This window comes from Prorops nasuta, unplaced genomic scaffold, assembly GCF_024137725.1.
Source record: "Prorops nasuta isolate Cenicafe-Biocafe unplaced genomic scaffold, Cenicafe_Pnas_1.2 PNAS00009, whole genome shotgun sequence".
Classification (NCBI taxonomy): Eukaryota; Metazoa; Arthropoda; class Insecta; order Hymenoptera; family Bethylidae; genus Prorops; species Prorops nasuta.
This window is the reverse complement of record NW_027116806.1, coordinates 6589941-6610929: the sequence shown is the minus strand read 5'-3', so window position 1 is coordinate 6610929 and position 20989 is coordinate 6589941. Positions and strand designations below refer to the sequence as shown.

The 20989-nt window shown below is 36.0% G+C and overlaps 1 protein-coding gene across 3 annotated transcripts in view; it reads right to left on the bottom strand.

The window, feature by feature from the left end:
• The window catches only part of LOC136776507 (5-hydroxytryptamine receptor-like), a 110574-nt gene extending 90500 nt beyond the window's left edge, over positions 1–20074 (bottom strand). For all 3 annotated transcript variants that reach the window (XM_066732079.1, XM_066732082.1, XM_066732081.1), the window contains exon 1: positions 19316–20074. The gene's annotated coding sequence lies outside the window, so the exon portion shown is untranslated. The remainder of the gene's footprint in view (positions 1–19315) is intronic.
• Between the last annotated feature and the right edge of the window lie 915 nt (positions 20075–20989).

The window sequence follows — 20989 nt, the reverse complement described above, 5'->3', positions numbered from 1 at the left end:
CTTGCTCCTATACACCAAACCTTTCCCCAGCTACTACCTCGTTTAACGCCGCGTTATATATACGGTATTGAGAAGGAAACGCTTTTCTATATTATAATGACTATGGTATTTTTATTTAAATATTATACGTGCTATTTCCACACTCATTATTAATCTTGCCAAGTTTCGTCTCGACAAAATGATTTCGTTTGTATAACAATAGCGTTAATGAGGTGTAACTAATATACATATAACCGATCCAAGTGTAGAAACTAGTTGGAAACTAGTTCTGAGGAACTGGTTGACAGGAAGTGACTTTACTGGGACTCGGTTAGCACATTTGAGTCCATCTTAGATAGGTGGAGATCGACAATGAGGAGTTTCTCGCAATAATTTGGACATTTCTAAGCACGATTTAGGGCTGTTAATAGAGAATTGCTCAATTAAATCTGTACACAATGGGGTTACGTGAATAATCAGGTGTGATGAGTGAACCGTTGCTGTGAAACTTTCGTTTAATGCGATGACATACATATTATATTATAATACCATGTTATATATGGAGTTTGAAATTTTGCTCTCATTTCCTAAAATCAATAATCGAGCGTTTAAATACTTTTTGGACAGTTTACGTCGAACGCGTCTTCATTTATGTAAAGGGTACTGTGCAATTCACCTTGATGAGCACCCACGACCGCAAAGGATTAGAACAGATTGTATCTTTGTAATTGTTATTCGCTGGAGTGCACATCTAATGGTTCTATCTATTTCCAGTCAATTTACCAGCTACAATTGATAGTACTTTTGTTCGAAGAAATATAATGCAACCAATCGCTTCCTGCATTAATGTCTATTCTGATTGATTATAATTATATTCCATACAATACATAATTTATAATTATTAGAACGATGCCAATATTAAATTATCATCTAACAAATCAATTCAACTATATTTGCATTAACAAATACAAATTATAATTAAATGAAGATTTTTCACCATAAATTCATGACTTTTTCATTGATTTTATAGATTAATTAATTAGACAAGCTTCGCGATCATAAGGAAGTAATGCGGTACTTAGCAGGATATAACTATGAGACAATTTCCATTATTTGTCTCTCAGATGTGGATATACATTTAATTACTATCGTCGTATAGGCGAGGCACACAAATCTACTCCTCGACACAAGGAGGTTAATTCAAGGATTTAATTATAAACTGATGCTTATTCAGTCCTATTCGTAGCTGGCAATATCGTAATATTACAATATTACAGTATCCCGGTACACATACAGCTGTGCTATATGTATCTTATATACCCCCATGTGTATGCGCGTATACTATAATATTACAGGAAATCTTTTACATCAAAGCCCTTTGACCTCACGCAAATACATCAGCTGTACGAAAAAACCTAATATCACTCACCAAATTGGAAAACGCGAGAAGTAAATAACAAATATTCGAAAATGAAACATCGACAAAACAGCTATACGAATACCATCTTTTATTTATGATAATATACGTTTCATTTCTGTTTGAAACATGGATTTTATCGTGGATAAACCTGTGCTACGGTAGCATGAAAAAGTTTAAAGAAAACCGTGCAGTGAAAATCGTCGATTGATTTTTCAGGAGAGTAGAGCACTAGGTGCTAAAAGGCCAGAAATTCTTATTGGTAAAAGATTAGGAAAGGATTTGAGGGGAGTAAAACGTCATAACGTATACATTTTGTTCCATATGACATGTAATGTAACATACCATCGTTTTCTCATATGATTCATTACTAGGGGTATACAAATAAGCAGTATATAGTAAAGTTAACACGACAAAAAGCTATAATAATAAGATTTAATTATATACTCTATACACGCACACACAAAACGGTTCATTCCATGTATATCTAACGCCAGGTGCAACTCTGTAGCTGCATATCAGGGGATGGAATACAACGGCGGTGTTCTTCATCACGATAGGGAGACTGACTCGCTTGATGACTAAGCAATGGTGCAATTGAAGCTGCTCTTTTGCATTCCGATAAGAACAGAGATAAATTGAAAGATATCGAATACAATCGAATCACAATAATTTGCTGCAATCGGACCACTACTGATCAAAGTGAGATCAGCTACTAAAAGTAAAAAGCTTCTCTAATAATTCTCAACTGGAAATTCTCTGTAGAAATTGTTCGTCCAATGGATTTCAACAAAATATTACTCCATCTCTCGGGAAATTCTCGAGAAATTCCTTCTTCTACCCCTGCGTCACGCTTTGCTTCTACGATCCTACTGAATCGAATAAGTAAAAAAAAATCAATGTATCTGCTAATAGGTTTTGCTTTTCGTTGAGTTTACAGTAAAAAATCACGCGTATCTAGTATCCTGACTATGTAAAGTAGACTTTTTTTTAAAAAACATTTATGTTACTGTATAGAGTGAATTCTATTAGTTATCGGAAACATCAAAGTTGTACCATGCGAAAGTTTACTTACGAATGCATTGAAGGAAAAAGGGAAAAGATTGTTTCTCTGTAATATCTGTTCATCCGCTTTGTATTTGGACACGTGGTAGCAACGATCGATAAAGAGAATAAAGTTTTTTCCAAATCCATCACGAAGAAGCAATTTCAGATTTCCTTTATCTCTTTCCCAATCCCCTCTCTCTGTTTCTGCGTTGCCCTAACTTCGTGTGTCAACGATATTTTTTATCTTGCGTGACGCTCCCTGATGTTATTGACGGACATTGCATAATCTATACATATTCCTAAAGACTAGTGTTTTATAAGGTTAAAGGTGAAGCAGATTGTTATCCATAGCAAAAGTGGACCCAATAATACTGGCGAGTGAAAGGAAACTGCACGTGTTGAACGTATTATTAGAAGTCTTTAGCATCATTTGTTTATGCAGCTTTTTATACGACACGTGCAATCACCTGCGATTGTCATCGTAATGTAAAAAAATTCTGATAATAATGCTATTCCATTGTTCCATTTATCGTATGTAACGGGATTGGGGTTTTGTTATAAATTTGAAATAATCTACCGAAAGAAAATATAAAGAAATGTTTATTAATAAAAAAGTGGTAATGATGGGGTTGTTTGAATCACCTCGAGTATGGCTTAACGTTGGAACAATATATTCGCTTGACGTTTACTTTATATCAACATGGAGTCAATTTTCGCTATCTCGGGGGATTGCAGTCTTATCCTCTTCCTCCTTCTCCTCCTAACCCCTCACACTCCGTATCCTCGCGCACGTGTGTGTATTGGATGGTATACAAAATTGGTTAGCAGAATGGTGCACTATTGTGAAGAGCGAAACAAATTTATTTCCCGTGTACGAAATTATCATCCGACATTGTTTAATATGGTACCGTAATATACAAAGTACAAAACTATACCTCTGCGAAGCTGGTTCCGCATTAAAAGCTCTCATGAGTTCTAACCACAGTGCTGACTTTTTTTAGTATTTGTCTATAGTTCCCAAATATTACTAATTAAAAAATCCAGCACTGCGGGCAGAACTTATCGGAGCTTCTAATGCGGAGTCAGCTGCACAGGGGTCAAAGCTATAATAATATACATTGAAAAAATCTCGTCATTTTATATCGATTAGAATAAAATTACCAAAGTAACAATAAAATAAAGTAAAAAATTGTTTCTACAAAAATATATAAAAGTAACGATTTGATGTTAAAAATGGGAAAATTTATTTCGTAGGAAACTGTAAAATGTGAAAGGGGAACAAATGTTGAAATTATGGTAAGAATAGCATCACGTCGGTCATTAATTCTAATATGCCACGGTGAACTTGGAGAAATGAGGCGATGCTGAGAAAGGGGTACTAAAGTGGATGTAGTAGAAGAAAAAGTAACAATGACGAGTATCTCCGAGACCCAGCAAGTCATTGGTGCTTTGAAGTAAATCGTAAAATAACAACGTTCTTAGTTGTAGTCTTCTAAAACTGAAATATATATCTCGCTTCCACCTTATAATATAGATCTTGTCACCTGTATACGTATACGGTTTCAAAGGGGCCTCTCCCTTTAAAAGCACTTATTCTCCAAATACAAAAAGACATACAATATCTAACAGGCGGTATTCATAAAGAGCTTTACATCCGTACAATTTCCTATAGAAAATTATACACGGAAGCACGAACAACGAACCACGAAACAAATGGATAGCCAGATAAACGACTAAAATGTGTACACTTCAGCAACCATCTACATAGTTCGTCCATAAACCTTAACCACCTTAACCAAGCACTAACATAAACAAGCTGGAAACACCTTAGTAAACATTTAAATACATATAGGCTAGAGCAATACCTTCACAAATATAATCACTGATATCCACTCTTATCCAAGTACACATTTTCCTTTATGGCATACTTATACTTATCCGAGCTTCTCACACAACAAACGTAAATGCTTATATTTATAGAAGCTTGTGTGCACATATTTACATATTCAGCTTAGATTAGGAAAGCCTGTTGCTCGCTGAACATGTACCTCTTTTTGTTATTCCTTATGCTCCTTCTTGGCTAAATGACACAGTTTTCTTATTCGCATTGTTTAACTCTCCCTCCCTTCCTCTCACCATCTTCCTTTTATTCGCTTATAAAGTGCAATAAAACTTTAATTGCCATATCGAACTTTACTTGTGCAAAATAAAATTGATTTACCCCATCCGAGAGACATAAAACTTCTAAATATTCCAACATTAATCACAATATTGCCATCGCCAGTGCAAAAGACGAAAGGGGATAATAATTCAATAGTTATGCGTAATGGCTATACATTTGGTAAATCATTTACTGCAATGATAAAGTTCAATGAGCAGGTATAGTTTCTATAGCCACACTTGATCCCGAAGGGTTTTCAAATACACGTATGTCTACTACATCGCTTGGGTAACAGATGTCACGTTGGCTTAAAATAGACATTTATGGTAATTACTACAATCAGGAATAATCCGTCAAATATTATCAGCAATTATATACTTTAATTACTCTATAGAAATGTATACCGTTTCGAAATTTGCAACCGATGAGATTTTCTAGATTTGCTCAAATCGCTATTATCGATATTCAGTAGTTTCTTTTTTCTTGTGGTATCTCAGTCGGTATTCATAAAAGTATCTGAACTACAAGAGGCGAGATTAAGCGAAGGGACGAGTTCCTTTCCTGATTTTCATAAAGGAAGGTGGTATCGTTGTCGTAAAGTGAGTTACAGGCGCTTTGCATTATGTATGAAGTCTCGAAGGATACGAAGCATCGCCATTTTGGTAATAAAAAAAGTGTCTCGAGCATATTCATCGCTATCCCGCATAATCGTATGACGTTCCCTAAAAACTGATGTATCCGTTTCTCTGCCGAGCCTTGGCATTCTCTGCGAAGTGCAAAGGCTAAACGATAATGGATCCTTGTGTGTGAAGAATCTCTCCACATTTCCACACCCATTCTTATTCTTCTTCTTCTTCTTTTTCTATGCTTTCCTCATTATTTTCACTTATTAAATAAAATACCGAGGTCAATGCAATTGAACTTTTTTTCTATATGGAAGATATTTGTCAAAAAATAAATTTGTACGCTTGCATAAATTTTTTCAGGAAGAATGAAATCCTGTTATATGTGACAGCATACTTTCATTCAACCTTCGGAAAATTCCTCGATAACTTTGCTAAGTTTGACCTTGCGTTTCTCCTCCCTTTCGTACGCTCGCAGAAAAATATTTCTGTGTGTGTTCGCTAAAAATCATCTACGCCTTTGCACCTTTAAATTAAAAACCTTGGCCGCGAAAGGATATATATATATATAGGTATATGATATACATAGGGCAATGTTAATTATTCTTTGTACATTTTATGATTTACGCTGTTCATTCAAACGAAAAAAGCAAAGTATTAAATTATAAGATGTAAAGTATAAATAAATAATAATGCGTTCCATGCAAGGTTGATTAATTGAAGACTAGGAAAGAAAAATAAATCTATATAAAGATTGGAGGAGCTTGTGAGACGTTTGAAAGAACATAAAACTCTTGCGCTTACACTCCTGTCTATCACGATCCAAGCCACGATAACAGTATTGAGCAGAATGGCGGAAAAATCAGTAGCTACGATTACGCTTTTTTTAAACACGTCCAAGGTTCTTCAATCCAAGCTGATCATAATTGCGTTCTTCATCATTCTTATATTTAGCCACTCATTTTTTTCTCATTATCTAGGGCATATGCGATCGGCAAACTACAAATTCATATTAATGTATGCTGTAATCAATAATTTAAATTCTCACTACATTTTAATCTTCGCGTCGGCTTCCACTTTTTCAACGGACCTATTAATTTCATCGGACAACCTTATACTTTTTCGCGTTCAAATTGAGAAATCTCCAAACTGTTCACCCGAAATAACAAGCTGTCAAACCGAGGGAAACATTTTTTTCACTTTTTATAATTTACGATTACTTTATTAACTTTATTTTAAACTTGAAATATTTTTTACAGCCAAGATAAACCGAGTAGAGTTTAGAACGCACGATGTAAAAATTTTAAGAGGCACGAGTGAAAATATCTTATATTTACGGGTGTGAGATATTTGTTAAGCTATAAATTTGAGTAAAAGTCAATAAAGTGCATATTTACCCTTTTAGGCCTCTTGACCTTCTCACTGACCCATGTAAATATTCCAAAAAATATTGTAGGGGTCGATTGGTTCCTTTCGATGGAACTACCATATTCAATTAAAAATCTACCATCTACAAAGGTCCCCTTTTGCGCTAATAATATTAACCGTGGAACGATCGATATAAACTTTACGGACAGAAAAGGGTGCGAAAGAGCAGTAGCCAGTGTGAAAGAAACATGGATCAACTACTGCAACTGAATACAAAAAAGCTGCGCTGAACCAAAATCGAAAGGTCACCATCCCCACTCTTTCTCTATAGAAGGTCAATAAACTTGCGAAAGCTTGCCGCTCGCATGAGTTTCACGCATTCTGGTTGGTGAAACCAGAGCGTTTCAATGTATTACACGCAATAAAAATCTGTTCGAGATATTGATAAAATCCTGAATTGAAATTGAATCCATTGATTGCTTCTTTTCATTAGCATAAATTGTGATAAAATATTGATAAGCGCGAATTCTGCCAGTCTCCATACTCTGCATGTCTTCCACGTATTGCTCTCAGAAATGTTGGCGACAAATTTCATTGCGCTGTAATTTCACTTTTTCTCGTGTTTATAGTAGCTCTTAACAGTTTGCCGCTCGTGCGTCAAAGAAAAAACATCAAATATGAAGCCCCTACTACGAAAGTCAGCGTGGAAGAAAATTACTGCGTGTTTAAAACCCCATGGGAGCTACGAGGCAAAACAATTATACAATGATAGTAGAGTGTATATTTATTGGATTAGAGTGCAAGGTCGTTTGCGTTTCAAAGATAAACAACGCTTTGCTGACTTTCATTTCTCGCTTAAAAAAAGATTCCTGCGGGGTGGCTGTGCGACATCGATGCGCATTTACTGTAGTGAAAAAATATATCTAAATGATATATGTAATGAAAATGACATTTTCGATGGTTTCGTGAAATATTTGTTATCAGATGATTTATAGACATATTTTATTAACTATAGTGATATTTTAGAGTGTTTCCTTCAATTGTATTGTATTTAATTTTTATCATTCATTGCCGTCAATGGTAACTACTTTATTTTACACCCGACAAGGAACCGAGAAATTGCGATAAAACCAAAACCGAACATATATCTAGAATTTTATGAGATTTGACTCAATTATACTGTCGCTGTACTGTTTCCTTTAAACGGATATACTGCGTACAATATAAATTGTAGAAGCTTTGGGAACCTCGACATATTTAAAAGGTAAGCGTAGAAAGCTCGTGCGGATAATATACACTAGCTAGAAAACGAGCAACTTAAAATAACCGGCTACACAGCTTCTATATCTTAGTATTCCTAGAGTGTATGTATACACCGAAGACCAGAATGGGTATATTACCGCTATATTCTGAATTCTTTTTAACAAGCAATCTACAAAATTGCATAAATTAAACCAGCAATCAAAATGCTGATATTGATAATTATCAGATTTGCTGTACAAAGATATTTTGTTAAACAATTTCTGACTAATTATCGACAATTACTGCCTATATGAACAGAGATTTACTTTTTACGAAAAAAACGTTGATTTGGAATAATCGATTAAACTCCGTTATCATCGAATTTTCCATTACCAGAACACCTGTTACTCAAAAAACAATCTGACAAAAGATTGAAATTTAACAATTGCACCATATGTTTGAAATTAGGATCGATATAAGTAATTAATTTCACAAATATTTTTCAGACATAAAAAATAGGAAAATATTGGCACATATATAAGTATACTTAATTGAAATATAAATGGAGAAGTTGTTTTCCTCTTAGAGGATACAGCAATGTAATTAAAATTCAAAGCTAAGATAATGAAAAGTTTCCAAGTATAAAGACGATCAATTGGAAGATTGTAGGAGCTAATGAATGACTTAAAAAGCTGCGAAGCTGTTTTTTCATTGGCAGAAATAGCTTTTTAGTTAAACAAGAAATGGAGAAGGGTAGAGAGGATGAAAAGGATTCCCAGCGGTGCATAAATGCACGAAATATCAGAGAATAGCTCAGGTGGTTTTCCACCAAGTTTTTATCATTCAGTTTTACAACATTCAGCCAGTTATTTTTGACTGTGGAGATAATGGGAGAAACAGGGAAGAAAGCAGTAAAAAAGGAAAGGCAGGCAAGTAGGTGGGAGGAGTGGAATGACGGGAAAATGGAAAGTAGTGCTCGCGTCACATCTGAAAGAAATTTACTGGTGGTAAAGACAGAGTAGTGGTGGGGAATAAGAGAATATCCGTGCATGTGTGTGGAAATCGTATCAAGGAAGTCGTTTAATTTTTGTAGCGATGCGTACAGTATTATAAATTAAATGTCCACACTCGTGACGTACTTACCTTATTTTGTCTATTTTCTTTCTATTAATATATATATATATATATAATACTTAATTCTGAAATTTCATCCTCAAGCTCATCTCGTACATTTTTCCTTCTTCCTTTCAATTATTATTGCAGGCTTTATTGCGTTTCTCTGCATATTATTCTTAGTTTATTTTTTGCTTATTTTATATTATGTCGGTGCTGCTGTATAGTCGGCGTTTTCAATTTTCTGCCTCCGATCGATCAGCAATTTCAGTTTCCTTTCGTCATCAGCTCGTTCGATTTCCTCTTTTAATTTTTAGTCTCGTTTCCCTGACGCTGGAACGGTAATCCCTCGCAGGAGAAGGAAGTATCGTGCGGATCGTTAAACACGATTTGTCAGCGTTAGTATACGTATTGGGGCAAAATGTTAAATGGGTCAGTAGTTTTTCCGTCAGACACTCGAACATTTTCCACGGAGATATCGTGCTTTTGTCTGATCCAGCTTACTTCGCTGATGTTACACTGTCCGCTTGACTAACTTACCGGAATTCGCACCCACGGTTCGTCTCTCTCTCTATACCAATAAATATACTCGACTATTCCCCATTATTTTCTTTTAAACTCAACAAAAGTTGCAAGTGAAGAGTCATCACAACGATTGTGTAAAACTCATAAAACCATTGTAGTAAGAATAGCTCACCGATTCTGTAGACGAATAAAAATATTTACTGCTAAAAATTGATGAAATAGTGGTAAAATATACATGACCAATAAATTTTAGATAGAAATTCGGTAATAAAATCGGGTTATGCTCGTTACAGGGATTATGCGAATTTGTAGGTAAATCTCGGTAAATCTGTGGTTGGTTATCTTAATGCAAAAATTATTCGTTTGCATAAAGTTGCAGTTGCACAGTGGGATACATTTAGGATGAAAAAAGCTCAGTTGTGCAAATGAAGAACATTTATTCTACTTAAAAGAAACGCATTAAAGCTATGCACTTAAATTGCCACGTTAAGTAAACTATAGAAGTGCCACGTTGGGAGCTGTTAATGATTCTTTAATGGAGACTCTGAGATTGGCGACAATGAAATTCGTGCCGGTAACGAGAAAATTTACGAGAATTTATTTTCTCAGCTTCCAATAAACGTCAGCTGGCGTCTAGTTTCACGATAAACTTTCCCTATTGGCGATATCTGTCGAAAAATGCGTGAATCATATGGGTTTGCACCTTCCCAGTCTATGGGTATATCGAGATATTATCAACCCAGGAAGTTTATAAAATTTTTTACAACGCTAAATATCGTAATACCCTGCGAAAGCTATTTCTAATAATATCCGGTCTGCTCTGCAAAATGTTATCGCTAACCACACCAAATGATAACTTTGTGCATTATTTCACCCCGTGGCAGACTTTAACGCGCTTGCTCAGCAAACCTTCAAACCTGCATCCACGATTTGCGTTCTGCACGCCCAATGGTGGCTCAATTAGTTGCTTACATGATTTTCATAGATAAGATTTGACCATTTAACTTTTTTCTATCTTTAACTATACATTACCCCGATAAAATCATACCGCATTGGAGTTATCATTAACGGTATTTTCATTTATTATCAGTAGAGTATATATACGTTCTATAAAAGTAATAGGTACCGTTGATCACTTTTTACGAAGGTAATAAAAATATTAGTAATATGAGTCATGATAAAAAAGGGAAAATGTTAGAAAAGCGTAAAGATAATGGCAACTGCGAAAAAAGTGAAGAAAGGAGACGAAGAAAATTGTTACAATGCTGAAAAAGAAACGAAAAGGTGAGAATCTTGTGAATGCTTACGTGTTCGAGGGGAAAAGAGAGGGAATAAGGGGTGAGGAGGAATTCTTGGGAGAATACAAAGTAGCTACGGTAGAAATAAGAGTAAGTTATAATAAAATATTGCGACCAGTAGAATAACATCAGGTATTACTTGTTCATTGTTCCATTGGCTTTTGCTAGAGTACAAAAATAGATAGATAAAAGACTCAAAGATGATGGGATGTGAAAAAAAGAGGAGGAGAACGTAAAAGTCATAAATTTACCTTCTTAACAAGCTCCCATTGATTTATTGTATGAAACTCACTAGGATAATAACCGTTTTTTTCTTTGTTCCCCTTGTGTAAAACTTTTTGTCTTAGTCTCTTATCATTGAAGAAAAAAAAACGCAAATCAAATTTAAAACTGAGACTAATTGGACACTTTGTGTAATTATATGAAATTCAATTATAAAATTTGTTCTAATATACTGCATGGAATCTATTATAATACTTCTCTTCTGTCACGGTTGATCAGAAATAATCTTCAGCTCATTAGGCAATTTTGATATCGTATATTGTATTCAAGTATTTGGCACGGTACCAATTCACTGATTGATCTCGAGGCACGTTTGTGTTAAAATTTGCGGTTCACTAGGATCCCCTACTGGGAGTAATAACGTAATATAATATATTCCGGCAAGCATGAGTTTCCGATTGGATGCAGATTGGTCGACGGCCGATTTGTAAGCGACGTGATTAAAAGAATACGTGCCAATATTTTTTAGTTTTCACTATATGCATTAGTATATTTGTTTACGAGTATCGCTATTATATGGATAGTCATGAGATACCAGAGATATCCTATTTCCAGTGTATTTCACAATCAATTTGTTTTACCTCGCAAATTTTAAATCCAGATAAAATTTCTCAGTGTCTCATGCAATTATCTGCTTCTATCTCTTTCTTCTTATGCAAAATAGATCAATTATATTTGCTATATTCATAATATTTAATTTGCTTTACTTTTACTTTGAATCAGGAACAGCAATAAAAAAATGTAAAAAAATGGTTATTCACGAGTAAAAGTTGAAACTTGAGCGAGCAATCTTGAATATTTAGGCTCCGCTGCACGCTCGGAAATATTGTAAGGGATGCTTATTATCTTCTTGGGCGGAAGGAAAATTCAAGGCTTTTGAAACTCATTGTCACGCGAGAATGCTGTGGGTCGATTTGCAAATGCGAAAAGGTCGTAAAGCGGCATTTTTATCCGTCTCGAGAAGGTCACGATGTATTATGCAGTGATTGAAATTAATCAACTCCTTTTGCCTGCTGAAATCTTTCACCCCTCCTTCCCCCAGAGACTATTTCATTCGTTTTATTGGACTATTTTCGGTCTTTTCTTTTAGGTGATATAATAGTTTCAGAAATATATCCCTTAACGAAGTGCCAGCTTGGAGTATAACCTTCAGTTAATCTTAAAGCTTTTTCCTCCTAATTCTTTTCTCGTGCCATTTTCTGTACCAATTAATTTGGAGATGTGTGCAGCAGCTCACGTCCACAAGATTTCTTACAAAATCATTGGATTTAATAATTTTACACTCGATGTTTCTTTTTCGTCTCGACTTAACTTTTTTTATCTGTCAAAACTTTGTTGTTGCTAAACACAACATTTTGCTTCGACATATATAGCAGTATAGGGTAATGGTATTACTCTCTATATACAGAAGTGAATACGCTATCAGACTGGGAACGCGACTTAAAGTCAATCGTAGCTCGATTGGTACGAGTTTAATTGGAATTACACAACTGATTAAGAACAGTTGGTGCGTGACAGAATACGAAAACAACAATAAGGACCAAGTTTTGATGTGATTACAGAACGAGTAAGAAAATTGATCTACCAAAACCTAACGGTACTCCCGAAACCAGAACTTTTAAGATATACATGATTTGTGTATAACATCCTCCATCATAAGGAGAACAAAAAATATTTTATTAAAATAAATTGTATGCACAAAAAATCAATATTTACAATCACGATTAATATTCAAACCGGTGCTACAGAAATTTGATTTACAGATTGACTTGGTAATATTGCACTCGTTTCATTAAGCGAAACTCGATACTAACAAAATTGGAAAACTTATTGAATGAATTTGTAGAGATAATGATGATACAGGATTAAATATTTATATAACGACATGATTCGACATCGCCATGTGAAACGTATTCCCTACATGAATGTAGAAGAAGTATACGTTGAATTGGACTCATAGTAAGAATTTTATAGATCAATCGAATGAAGCTTTTCATTGAATAATAGTTTAAATATTCTTCCTTACGATGTATAAATAGGGTATAATGTGTGTCAGTACGGAGCTGATGTAGTTTACGTTGGTTGTTGTATAGCACGCTGCTTTCTAAGTTAAAAGGACGATGCTGCTTGCAGCAGAGTTTTCGTCGAGTTTAGAGCATCGGTAAAAGCTTTTCAAGATGTCAGAAAATGTATAGCCAGATAATAGCTACAGCCCCCTTTCTCTCCCTGTTCCTTAGTTCAACCTCTTCAGCCCATTACACAAACACAAATTTTTCATTGAGATTAAACTCGAGAAGCAAGCAATCAAGCAGTTTTTAATTTAATTTTAACAAAGGATATGCTATAATTCTCTCCTTGTAACTCACCCAAACTGTGAAATAAGAAAGTGGCTGAAAATTAAATTATGAAAAATTATGGAATCAACTTTTTTAAATTGTGTTTTGCAAATAATAAGTAAACCTACTTATTATCAGGAAAATTTGGCTTTCTCTCCTTATTACGGAGAGTTTTTTTTTGGTCTCTCTTATTTCTCTCATCTATGGATTTTTAATTTCACGAGAATGGCGAAAAGTTTCGTTATTCGTTGTTGATGCTTAAGGCAGTTCTCTTGTTGCGGTGGTAGCTTGAACCACAAATAAGTATATAGATGAAAATATGGTGCGTGTACACCCGTGTGTGTTCGTGCTTAGGCCACGAAGATAATCTTATATGTGGTTAAAGTATGTAAATAACTCGATACTTGTGCCAGTCTGACGAGTAAAAAACTCGAAATGGTTAAACGAATTTAAGCAAATAGAAAAACCAAAAGGATGGAAAAGATCTGATAGCGGTGACCAAATCAATGTTTGGGTACTGGTAAAAAGCCGCGGCGGAACATGAATCTCCCCTGGATAAAGTCCGTAACCGTTATTTTGCATGAAAATTGAGTATCGGTAAAATAAGTAGAGAAAAATCGTGTGTGGGAGAAAAAAAAACAGCGAAAACGAGATATGATGGAAAATATGATCCTATTTATGTGTACGCAGTATTTTTCACGATGGTAAATTCTCTTTTTGGCTGTATAGTACAGTACATAAATCGTCTGCTCAATATTAAATGAAATGAAAAGATAACATATACTAGAACACGTGCATGTATACAAATTCAGTGTACAACGAAGCATCTTCATTCAACGTAAACGGATTCTCAAGCGTTGCAATTCATATTTATTATTATTTGCTAATCTCAATTGTGTCGAGGATATTTACATATTATTTACTGCATCTGAATTCAATGATCCATTTACTCATCGTGAAGCTAGGAAAGAAATTGAAGTAGGAGGATCGAAGTGTCGATGTAAAGAGAAGGAAAGGGAGAACAATGTTGAAATATATCTTAGATTAGATATTGGTATTTCCTCTCCATTGACGCGAATTTTTGACAATGCTTCTGAAAAATTTATGTATCGTTAGATTCTTATCATGCAGGTTCAAACGTAATGGTACAACTGACCCTCTTTCCATTCGCTTAACTCTCACCGACGCGAGGGGTTGAAGAATTTTAGGTCAACGACCACTATATCACGGGGGGAGGGGGAGCAAAAAGACATTCGCTCAAAATCTTCAACCATACTTCAACTCCTCCGCTATCCTCCATCCATCTCTTACGTATTTCTCGCATCTCTCGTAATTTCTCCCGCTGAATCAATTTTAATTAACCTTTCCCTCTCACCCATTTCACACTTCACTTTATATTTCCCTTATCATAAAGTCGTTTAATGGATTGTAAATTTCCTAATAATTTGTGCTCATCCATTATTTCTGTGGGATAATGTTTCGGAACGTCTCGTCCTGTTTTATTAGCTTTTATGCCCGCTTTTTGCTTCAATTCCAAACACTAATTTTAAGCTGGAAAACTGAGTGGCCTGTAAAGTGTTAGACGGTCTTTTTTTTGCCACAAGAGTCGAATATCATGGATGTCTCATGGGATCGATGTACCGTGTCCATAAAAGGTACCTGACAAAGAAACCTCTGGTCAAGTTTCGAAATTGACAGAGAATGGATCGTTGGATAAAAAGAAATAACAGATCTCGAGAACTATTGTCGTAAACTTTGTAACTGAAGAGGTAGCTTTTTTTTCGTCTACCGCGACGCAATTGTATGGACCTGAGAAAAACGGGAAAAACACCGTTATTCCCCAGGCCAATGACGTCAATGTATTAAAGTATAGCAGAAAAGATGTTGTACTGGTATTGCTCCTCGTTTATGTAAGTCCTGCCAAGCTGATTAATTAAATTCTAATTATGAGACGCGCGCGCTTGGCCAATAATTTTCCCATTAAAATTTGCTTTCTTATCTGCTTAAATTAAACGAATCCTACAATAATATTGTAATTTGTCAACAAAACAGGATTTATTTTTTATACTGTCATTTTTATATGATTGATTGATCTGATTTGTTTGTAATATATTTGCTTTGGACTGTAATTGAAGGTAACGTAAATGCAAATTGAAATTTTACATTTGTGACGTGTAATATTAGGAGCAAGGGGGTAAACTCGAAGCTCAATTTGTGTACTGATTGGTTTGTGGCCTAAAGCTTATTTAATTTTCGAAGACCTTAAGGTATAAATTAATGATCATTTCTATTAGCCATTTCTGCAAATCGCAGTAAGAGTAATGCATATACCTTTATATTCCAATTAAAAAATTATTTGCGATATAAAAACTGGAGCAGTATAAGTTTTGCATCTAGCAGATAATGAAGAAGATTTCAGAAAAAGGTACGAGGTAGGGAGGATCGAAGGGTGAATATCCTGGGAGTGCATTTTATAGAGAAAAGGAGAGACAGAGAAGGTATGAATAAGCGTGTAATAGTAAGCTCTACAGTTCTTGCACCGCTATTTCACCTTCTGGATCTCCAACTTTCCAGATTCTCTACTTTATCGTCCCAGACACAATTCTACAATAAAAGCTGGATAATATAAGACCCCTTAGCTTTCGTATAAAACTTCATAGTGAAGCAAGAGACGCGATTACCCATGTAAGAGCTCGATAATCATGTTAAAATAATATCTGCACTGAAATCGACGCATGAAATGCTCTTCTCATAAATTTAAATTGAAAAATGGAAATTAATCAACCGCGGTTAGAGGTAATGATAAAATATGCGAAAATATTTCGATCAGTTCAGGAGACCTTTTTAATTAAAGGTGACAGCATGATTTTGAAATGGTATAGAATCGCGAATATATAAAATACATGCGTATATAAAGTATTTTGAAAAATGTAGGTAAAGTAGTTTGGCATCATAGCGTATACCAAATTTTGATATAAAAACATAAGAAGTACAATCAACAGATAAAGAATTTTCTTGATTGAATAAATACAAGTCAATTAAGCGAGTGATATTACTTTGAAATGTAAAGAAAATATATACTTGTTTTGAGAATCATATAATTCCCAATGAAAGATGATGAACAGCAGACATAGAATTAACTATAAAAATTGATTCCTTTCAAAAGTAGAGCGAGCAAACAACTTGTCAATTGCGTTTTTGCAAAGTTTTCAGCCCTGATTCACGATAATGCAGGTTTTTTCACAGAAGCGTTTCCCTGTAAGTGAAGGAATTTTTATGCTCCACTTATAGTCTCGATTTTCATAAATAAGAAATCAGAATTGCTCATAAAGCTCAGGATGTCTATTATACGCTGACAGAGATAAAATATTTAAGTCCTTTTAAAATTGTGAAAGTGAAGAAACACCTGCAGTAATAAGGCAATGAGGATGTTTCGGTTATGAGAGTATAATAATAAATGATATCAAAGGGGTAGGGCGAGTAAGGTCAACGCAAAATGATAGTTATCAAATATAAAAAAGATAATTATTATTTTTTAAGAGACGAGAGTAGGTGAAGATTGAGCTAACTAAATGAATCCGCCGAAGTGAAACGTGTTTTGTAGAATATTTATAATAAAATAGGGTCTGATTGGAATTTTATCTATAGGCGAGTGAGCGTAGTGGCTGGGATCGGTGGAAATGGCAAAGGTCGAGTCTCCGGTGTGGATGGCCGCAGATGCGCAAACTTGGATGCCTCGCAGTGTCCAAGCTCCACCCGAGGCAAATATAATACAAAACCAACCGTATTCTCAGCTTTCCAACAACTTCAGGAATAATTTGTTTTCCGCCATATCTAGCAAGAGAGCTAAAAAAATGTTTTAAAGTTTGTAAAATGCGATGTTTAATCGAAACTTTCTTTAAAATGTAACAAGTTATACAGCATGAAACTTAAATATCAAATATATTCCAAATTCCAAATTCTTGCTAGCCTCGAGTCGTATGAATTTCCGGTGGGGCGCGGTTGGAGTGGCGAAATACATTAACCTTTTGTGTATAGTACGCCTGCATCGGCATCCAACGCAAGATTCAATATGTATACGTGCTGTATGTGAGAAGCAAAATGCGCGCGCAACCCTCTTCCACATAAACGAAAACTCGTAAAGTTGAAACGCGTGGCACAAAACGTCCGTACAATTTCCGTGCAATGTCAGTGCTGACCTAAAATTTCGATTAACAATTATTTACAATTCTACCGTACCGGAACTACGCTGGATCCATCGCGCAAACCTCGAGAATGTTAAGGATTTCATCGGAAGTCACTGATTTGATTCAATTTATGCAACAAATCCAAAATAATTAATCTTGCTCAGAAATTCATAAATCTTCCTTACCGTAATTCTATTAATACTGTAAAATTTCGGAGCATCGGAATTCTGGCAAATCCATTTTTATAATTTTCGTCCAATCGAATTTATTACGCAAATGTCAAAATTAAATTGAATCAATAACGAAAACGCTAAGGCTATTTGTATACCACACAATGGTGGTGTGTGGTTTATTTGCAGCATTTTCCAGTGCTATGCGACGAGCGATTGTTTAAAAAAAAATAAATAAATAAACAAGATAGTAGAAAATTATAAAAAGTCTCTCATCGTTATCGAACTTTTGAGAAGGTATTGTTCATTTGATTGTCGAGGTATAGTTGGATGAGAAAAGAATTTTCGGTTTAAGGAGCCCCTAGCTGGCAGATATTAAAATACAATCGGTCTTCGATCAATGGTAAATATTAAATTTCGCAGCTATAAAAGCCTTCGATCGTATTTCATTTTGAAATACCTTCAAACATCGAGCTTTCCTAGCTATCATTAAGCCAATTAATTGCATAGAAAGGGAGAGACGATCAGTACAATTTCGGTCCAAATTTACGTTCCATCGTAAGGCGATAATGGCAGAGATGGTAGTATAGTAGCAAATACATCAGTCAAGGGGTATGGTTGAAAACGTTAAATGGCCTAGTACTGCTTGAAACTTGGAAAGTGGCTGTTGCGTTCTAGGCGCAACCCTTTAGTGTAATCCCTTTCATCGATCAGTTTGTAACACACACAGCGATACTAGGCTCTGACAGGAGGATCTATGTAAGGTGAGAAAACAGATACGTCGGTGTTGTCCTCCTACATAATATATGGGCTAGCTATGAACGCGCAGACAAGCTCTGAGAAACAAACCTAGTTCGTAGACCCTGTACATAGCTATTCTAATATACTGTACTGTACGTACGGTTCAAGTTTTTCTTAGTCAAAGATCTAATAAAAAGTATTTTTTCCAAATAACATTGCAGAAAGAATTTACATTTAGTTATGCATTCAAAACAGAAATATTAAGAACATTCATTTTAGTAGTAACTATTAAAGAAAAGAAAAGAAGAAATTATGCTGGTTTTCTGTATTAATTTAAATAAAAGTTATATCATTGTGTATGTCTTTTAAGCAGTTTGTGAGTCCGTTGGAAGATCCCGCAGGATTAATATAAATCTCTGAAATCCTTCCAAGGAATGGTGTGGGGTAAAAAGCCTGAAGAGATTCGAGTAAATAAGATTGACAAATGGGTCAAGTGAATTTTGTGAAACAATTATGGGCCATTGATAGATTAGGAATGAAATTACAAAGTGGTTCTAAGACTATTATAGTTAGTTTAAAGGGGTTGTTTATAGACTGATGTGGTATACAAGATAGGGATAGGAGTCTAATCAAGTTCATTAGAAGTGGGTGTATATCTGGGATGCATACGAAGGATGAGAAGGATAGGGGTTGCTTTAATACTGGAGGAGGATTTAGAACTAGAATACAAGTGAGGAGTTGGCAAGAAAATAGGATTTGGATGGATGTAGGGGTTTCGCAGAAACATAAGGGTCTTGGAATAAATACTTAACGAAAGGGGACAAACCTCATCGACGCTGGCCGTAAATTCCTGCCGTCCCTGCGTCTGTCTCCAACGATTGATCCCTTTTTGTCAGAAGCATCATCTGCTTTGTCGAGAGCAGCCCTCGTCAATTGGTGTCCTAGTGGTCCTGACGAAAACCTCGATCACGCGTGGCCAAGTCAGGTGGTGTTCATGATGTCATAGCTTCCGCCCCTCTCCAGCCCTCCTCATTGTGGTCCATCAAAATCTTTAACGCAATTATACGTCCTCAAGGTACTCTCTCGTGGAAACCCTATCCTTCCTCCAACTCCCACCTCATTTTAACATTGGTACCACTTTGAAGAATTTATATAATCACCCCGGCAAATGGTTTCCGAACCTTATAACGATTAAAGAACGATGCTAATCAAAGGAGCCGACCGGATTTCCGTTGCAGCTTCTCGTCTTCCTCTTTTGCATGCTCTATACCTTCTTCAATGAAACTGATAACACACCTTTCGTTCCTCGTGAATTTCTATCGGTCTATCAAGGGGAGATATCCGTTACTCTTCGATTACAGTCCTTTCAACCGCGTCCCCCTCCGTCAGTTTCCTCCACACACGTGTCCCGCGCGTATTCGCTTCCTAATCCTCGAGCTTTCTTAACTCGAAGAGCGACGGTTATCCAAGGCCTCCCCTAATGGTACTCGAGGGAGTCGACTATCGAGATTTTGCGTTTTTTCAAAGACACGAGGTTTCTCCGAAAGGAGGCGGATATCTCGGGACTTGAGAACGGCGAGCCGTGTATCACGGCGTGTCTCGCGCTGAACTGAGCCACGAAGTCGCGACGGGAGATGCGCCGGCGCAACCCCCAACCTCCCTCGACATGTACACCGACGCCCGAACACGCTCTCAAAAGCTGCTGTTGCTCGTGGCGGGACATACACGCGGCCCGGCTCCGCTTTTCCACGGATTTTCCCTCCCAGCACTCTAGATAGATCCCCCTTCCTCCCCCTCCCCTCATCCTCGTCCCACTCTCCTCCTATCACACCGGTGTACGGCCTTTACGTCATTGCTACCCTCTCACCCCATTCCACCCATCCTCCTTCACCCCTTTCTCGTCAGGTCCTTCGCTCTGTCTGCCGTACCAAAGGTCGAATGCACGGATGGATGGATGCTGCACGGCCAGACAGCTGGAAGAAGAAAGGGTACGAGGGGTGAAAAGAGGAAATTTTCTCCACACTTCTTTTTTATTCCTTCTCCATCACAGCCTTCCAATACATCAAGCAGGAATTTTCAATGAATATTCCTACGCTTTTTATAATCTTCCAACTTTATTGTTATTGACGATAAATATATACAGATAAAAGGATCGATTGGACAACGTCAGAGAAGCAGCTTATTATATATCGAATATTACGAAGGAGCTTTTGAGAGTACATTGAAAATTCATTAAAGGTGGTGGTGGTGCGTAAAACGATGACGTAGCGTTTCGATACCCGGCAGGATCAGCCCTTTGATAGGCTTCACAGAGTTTATTAAATATACAACAATGATCCTTCTTCGAAGCTGTCTTTCAGTCTATTTACGAAGTTGTCATTCGTGTTTATATTTATAAACGTTACTGTGCTTTACTGATTAAATCTTAATAAGATGCACGGTATATACTATGGATACACGGTGAATATAGCTTCAACAAATATAAATCACATATATATAA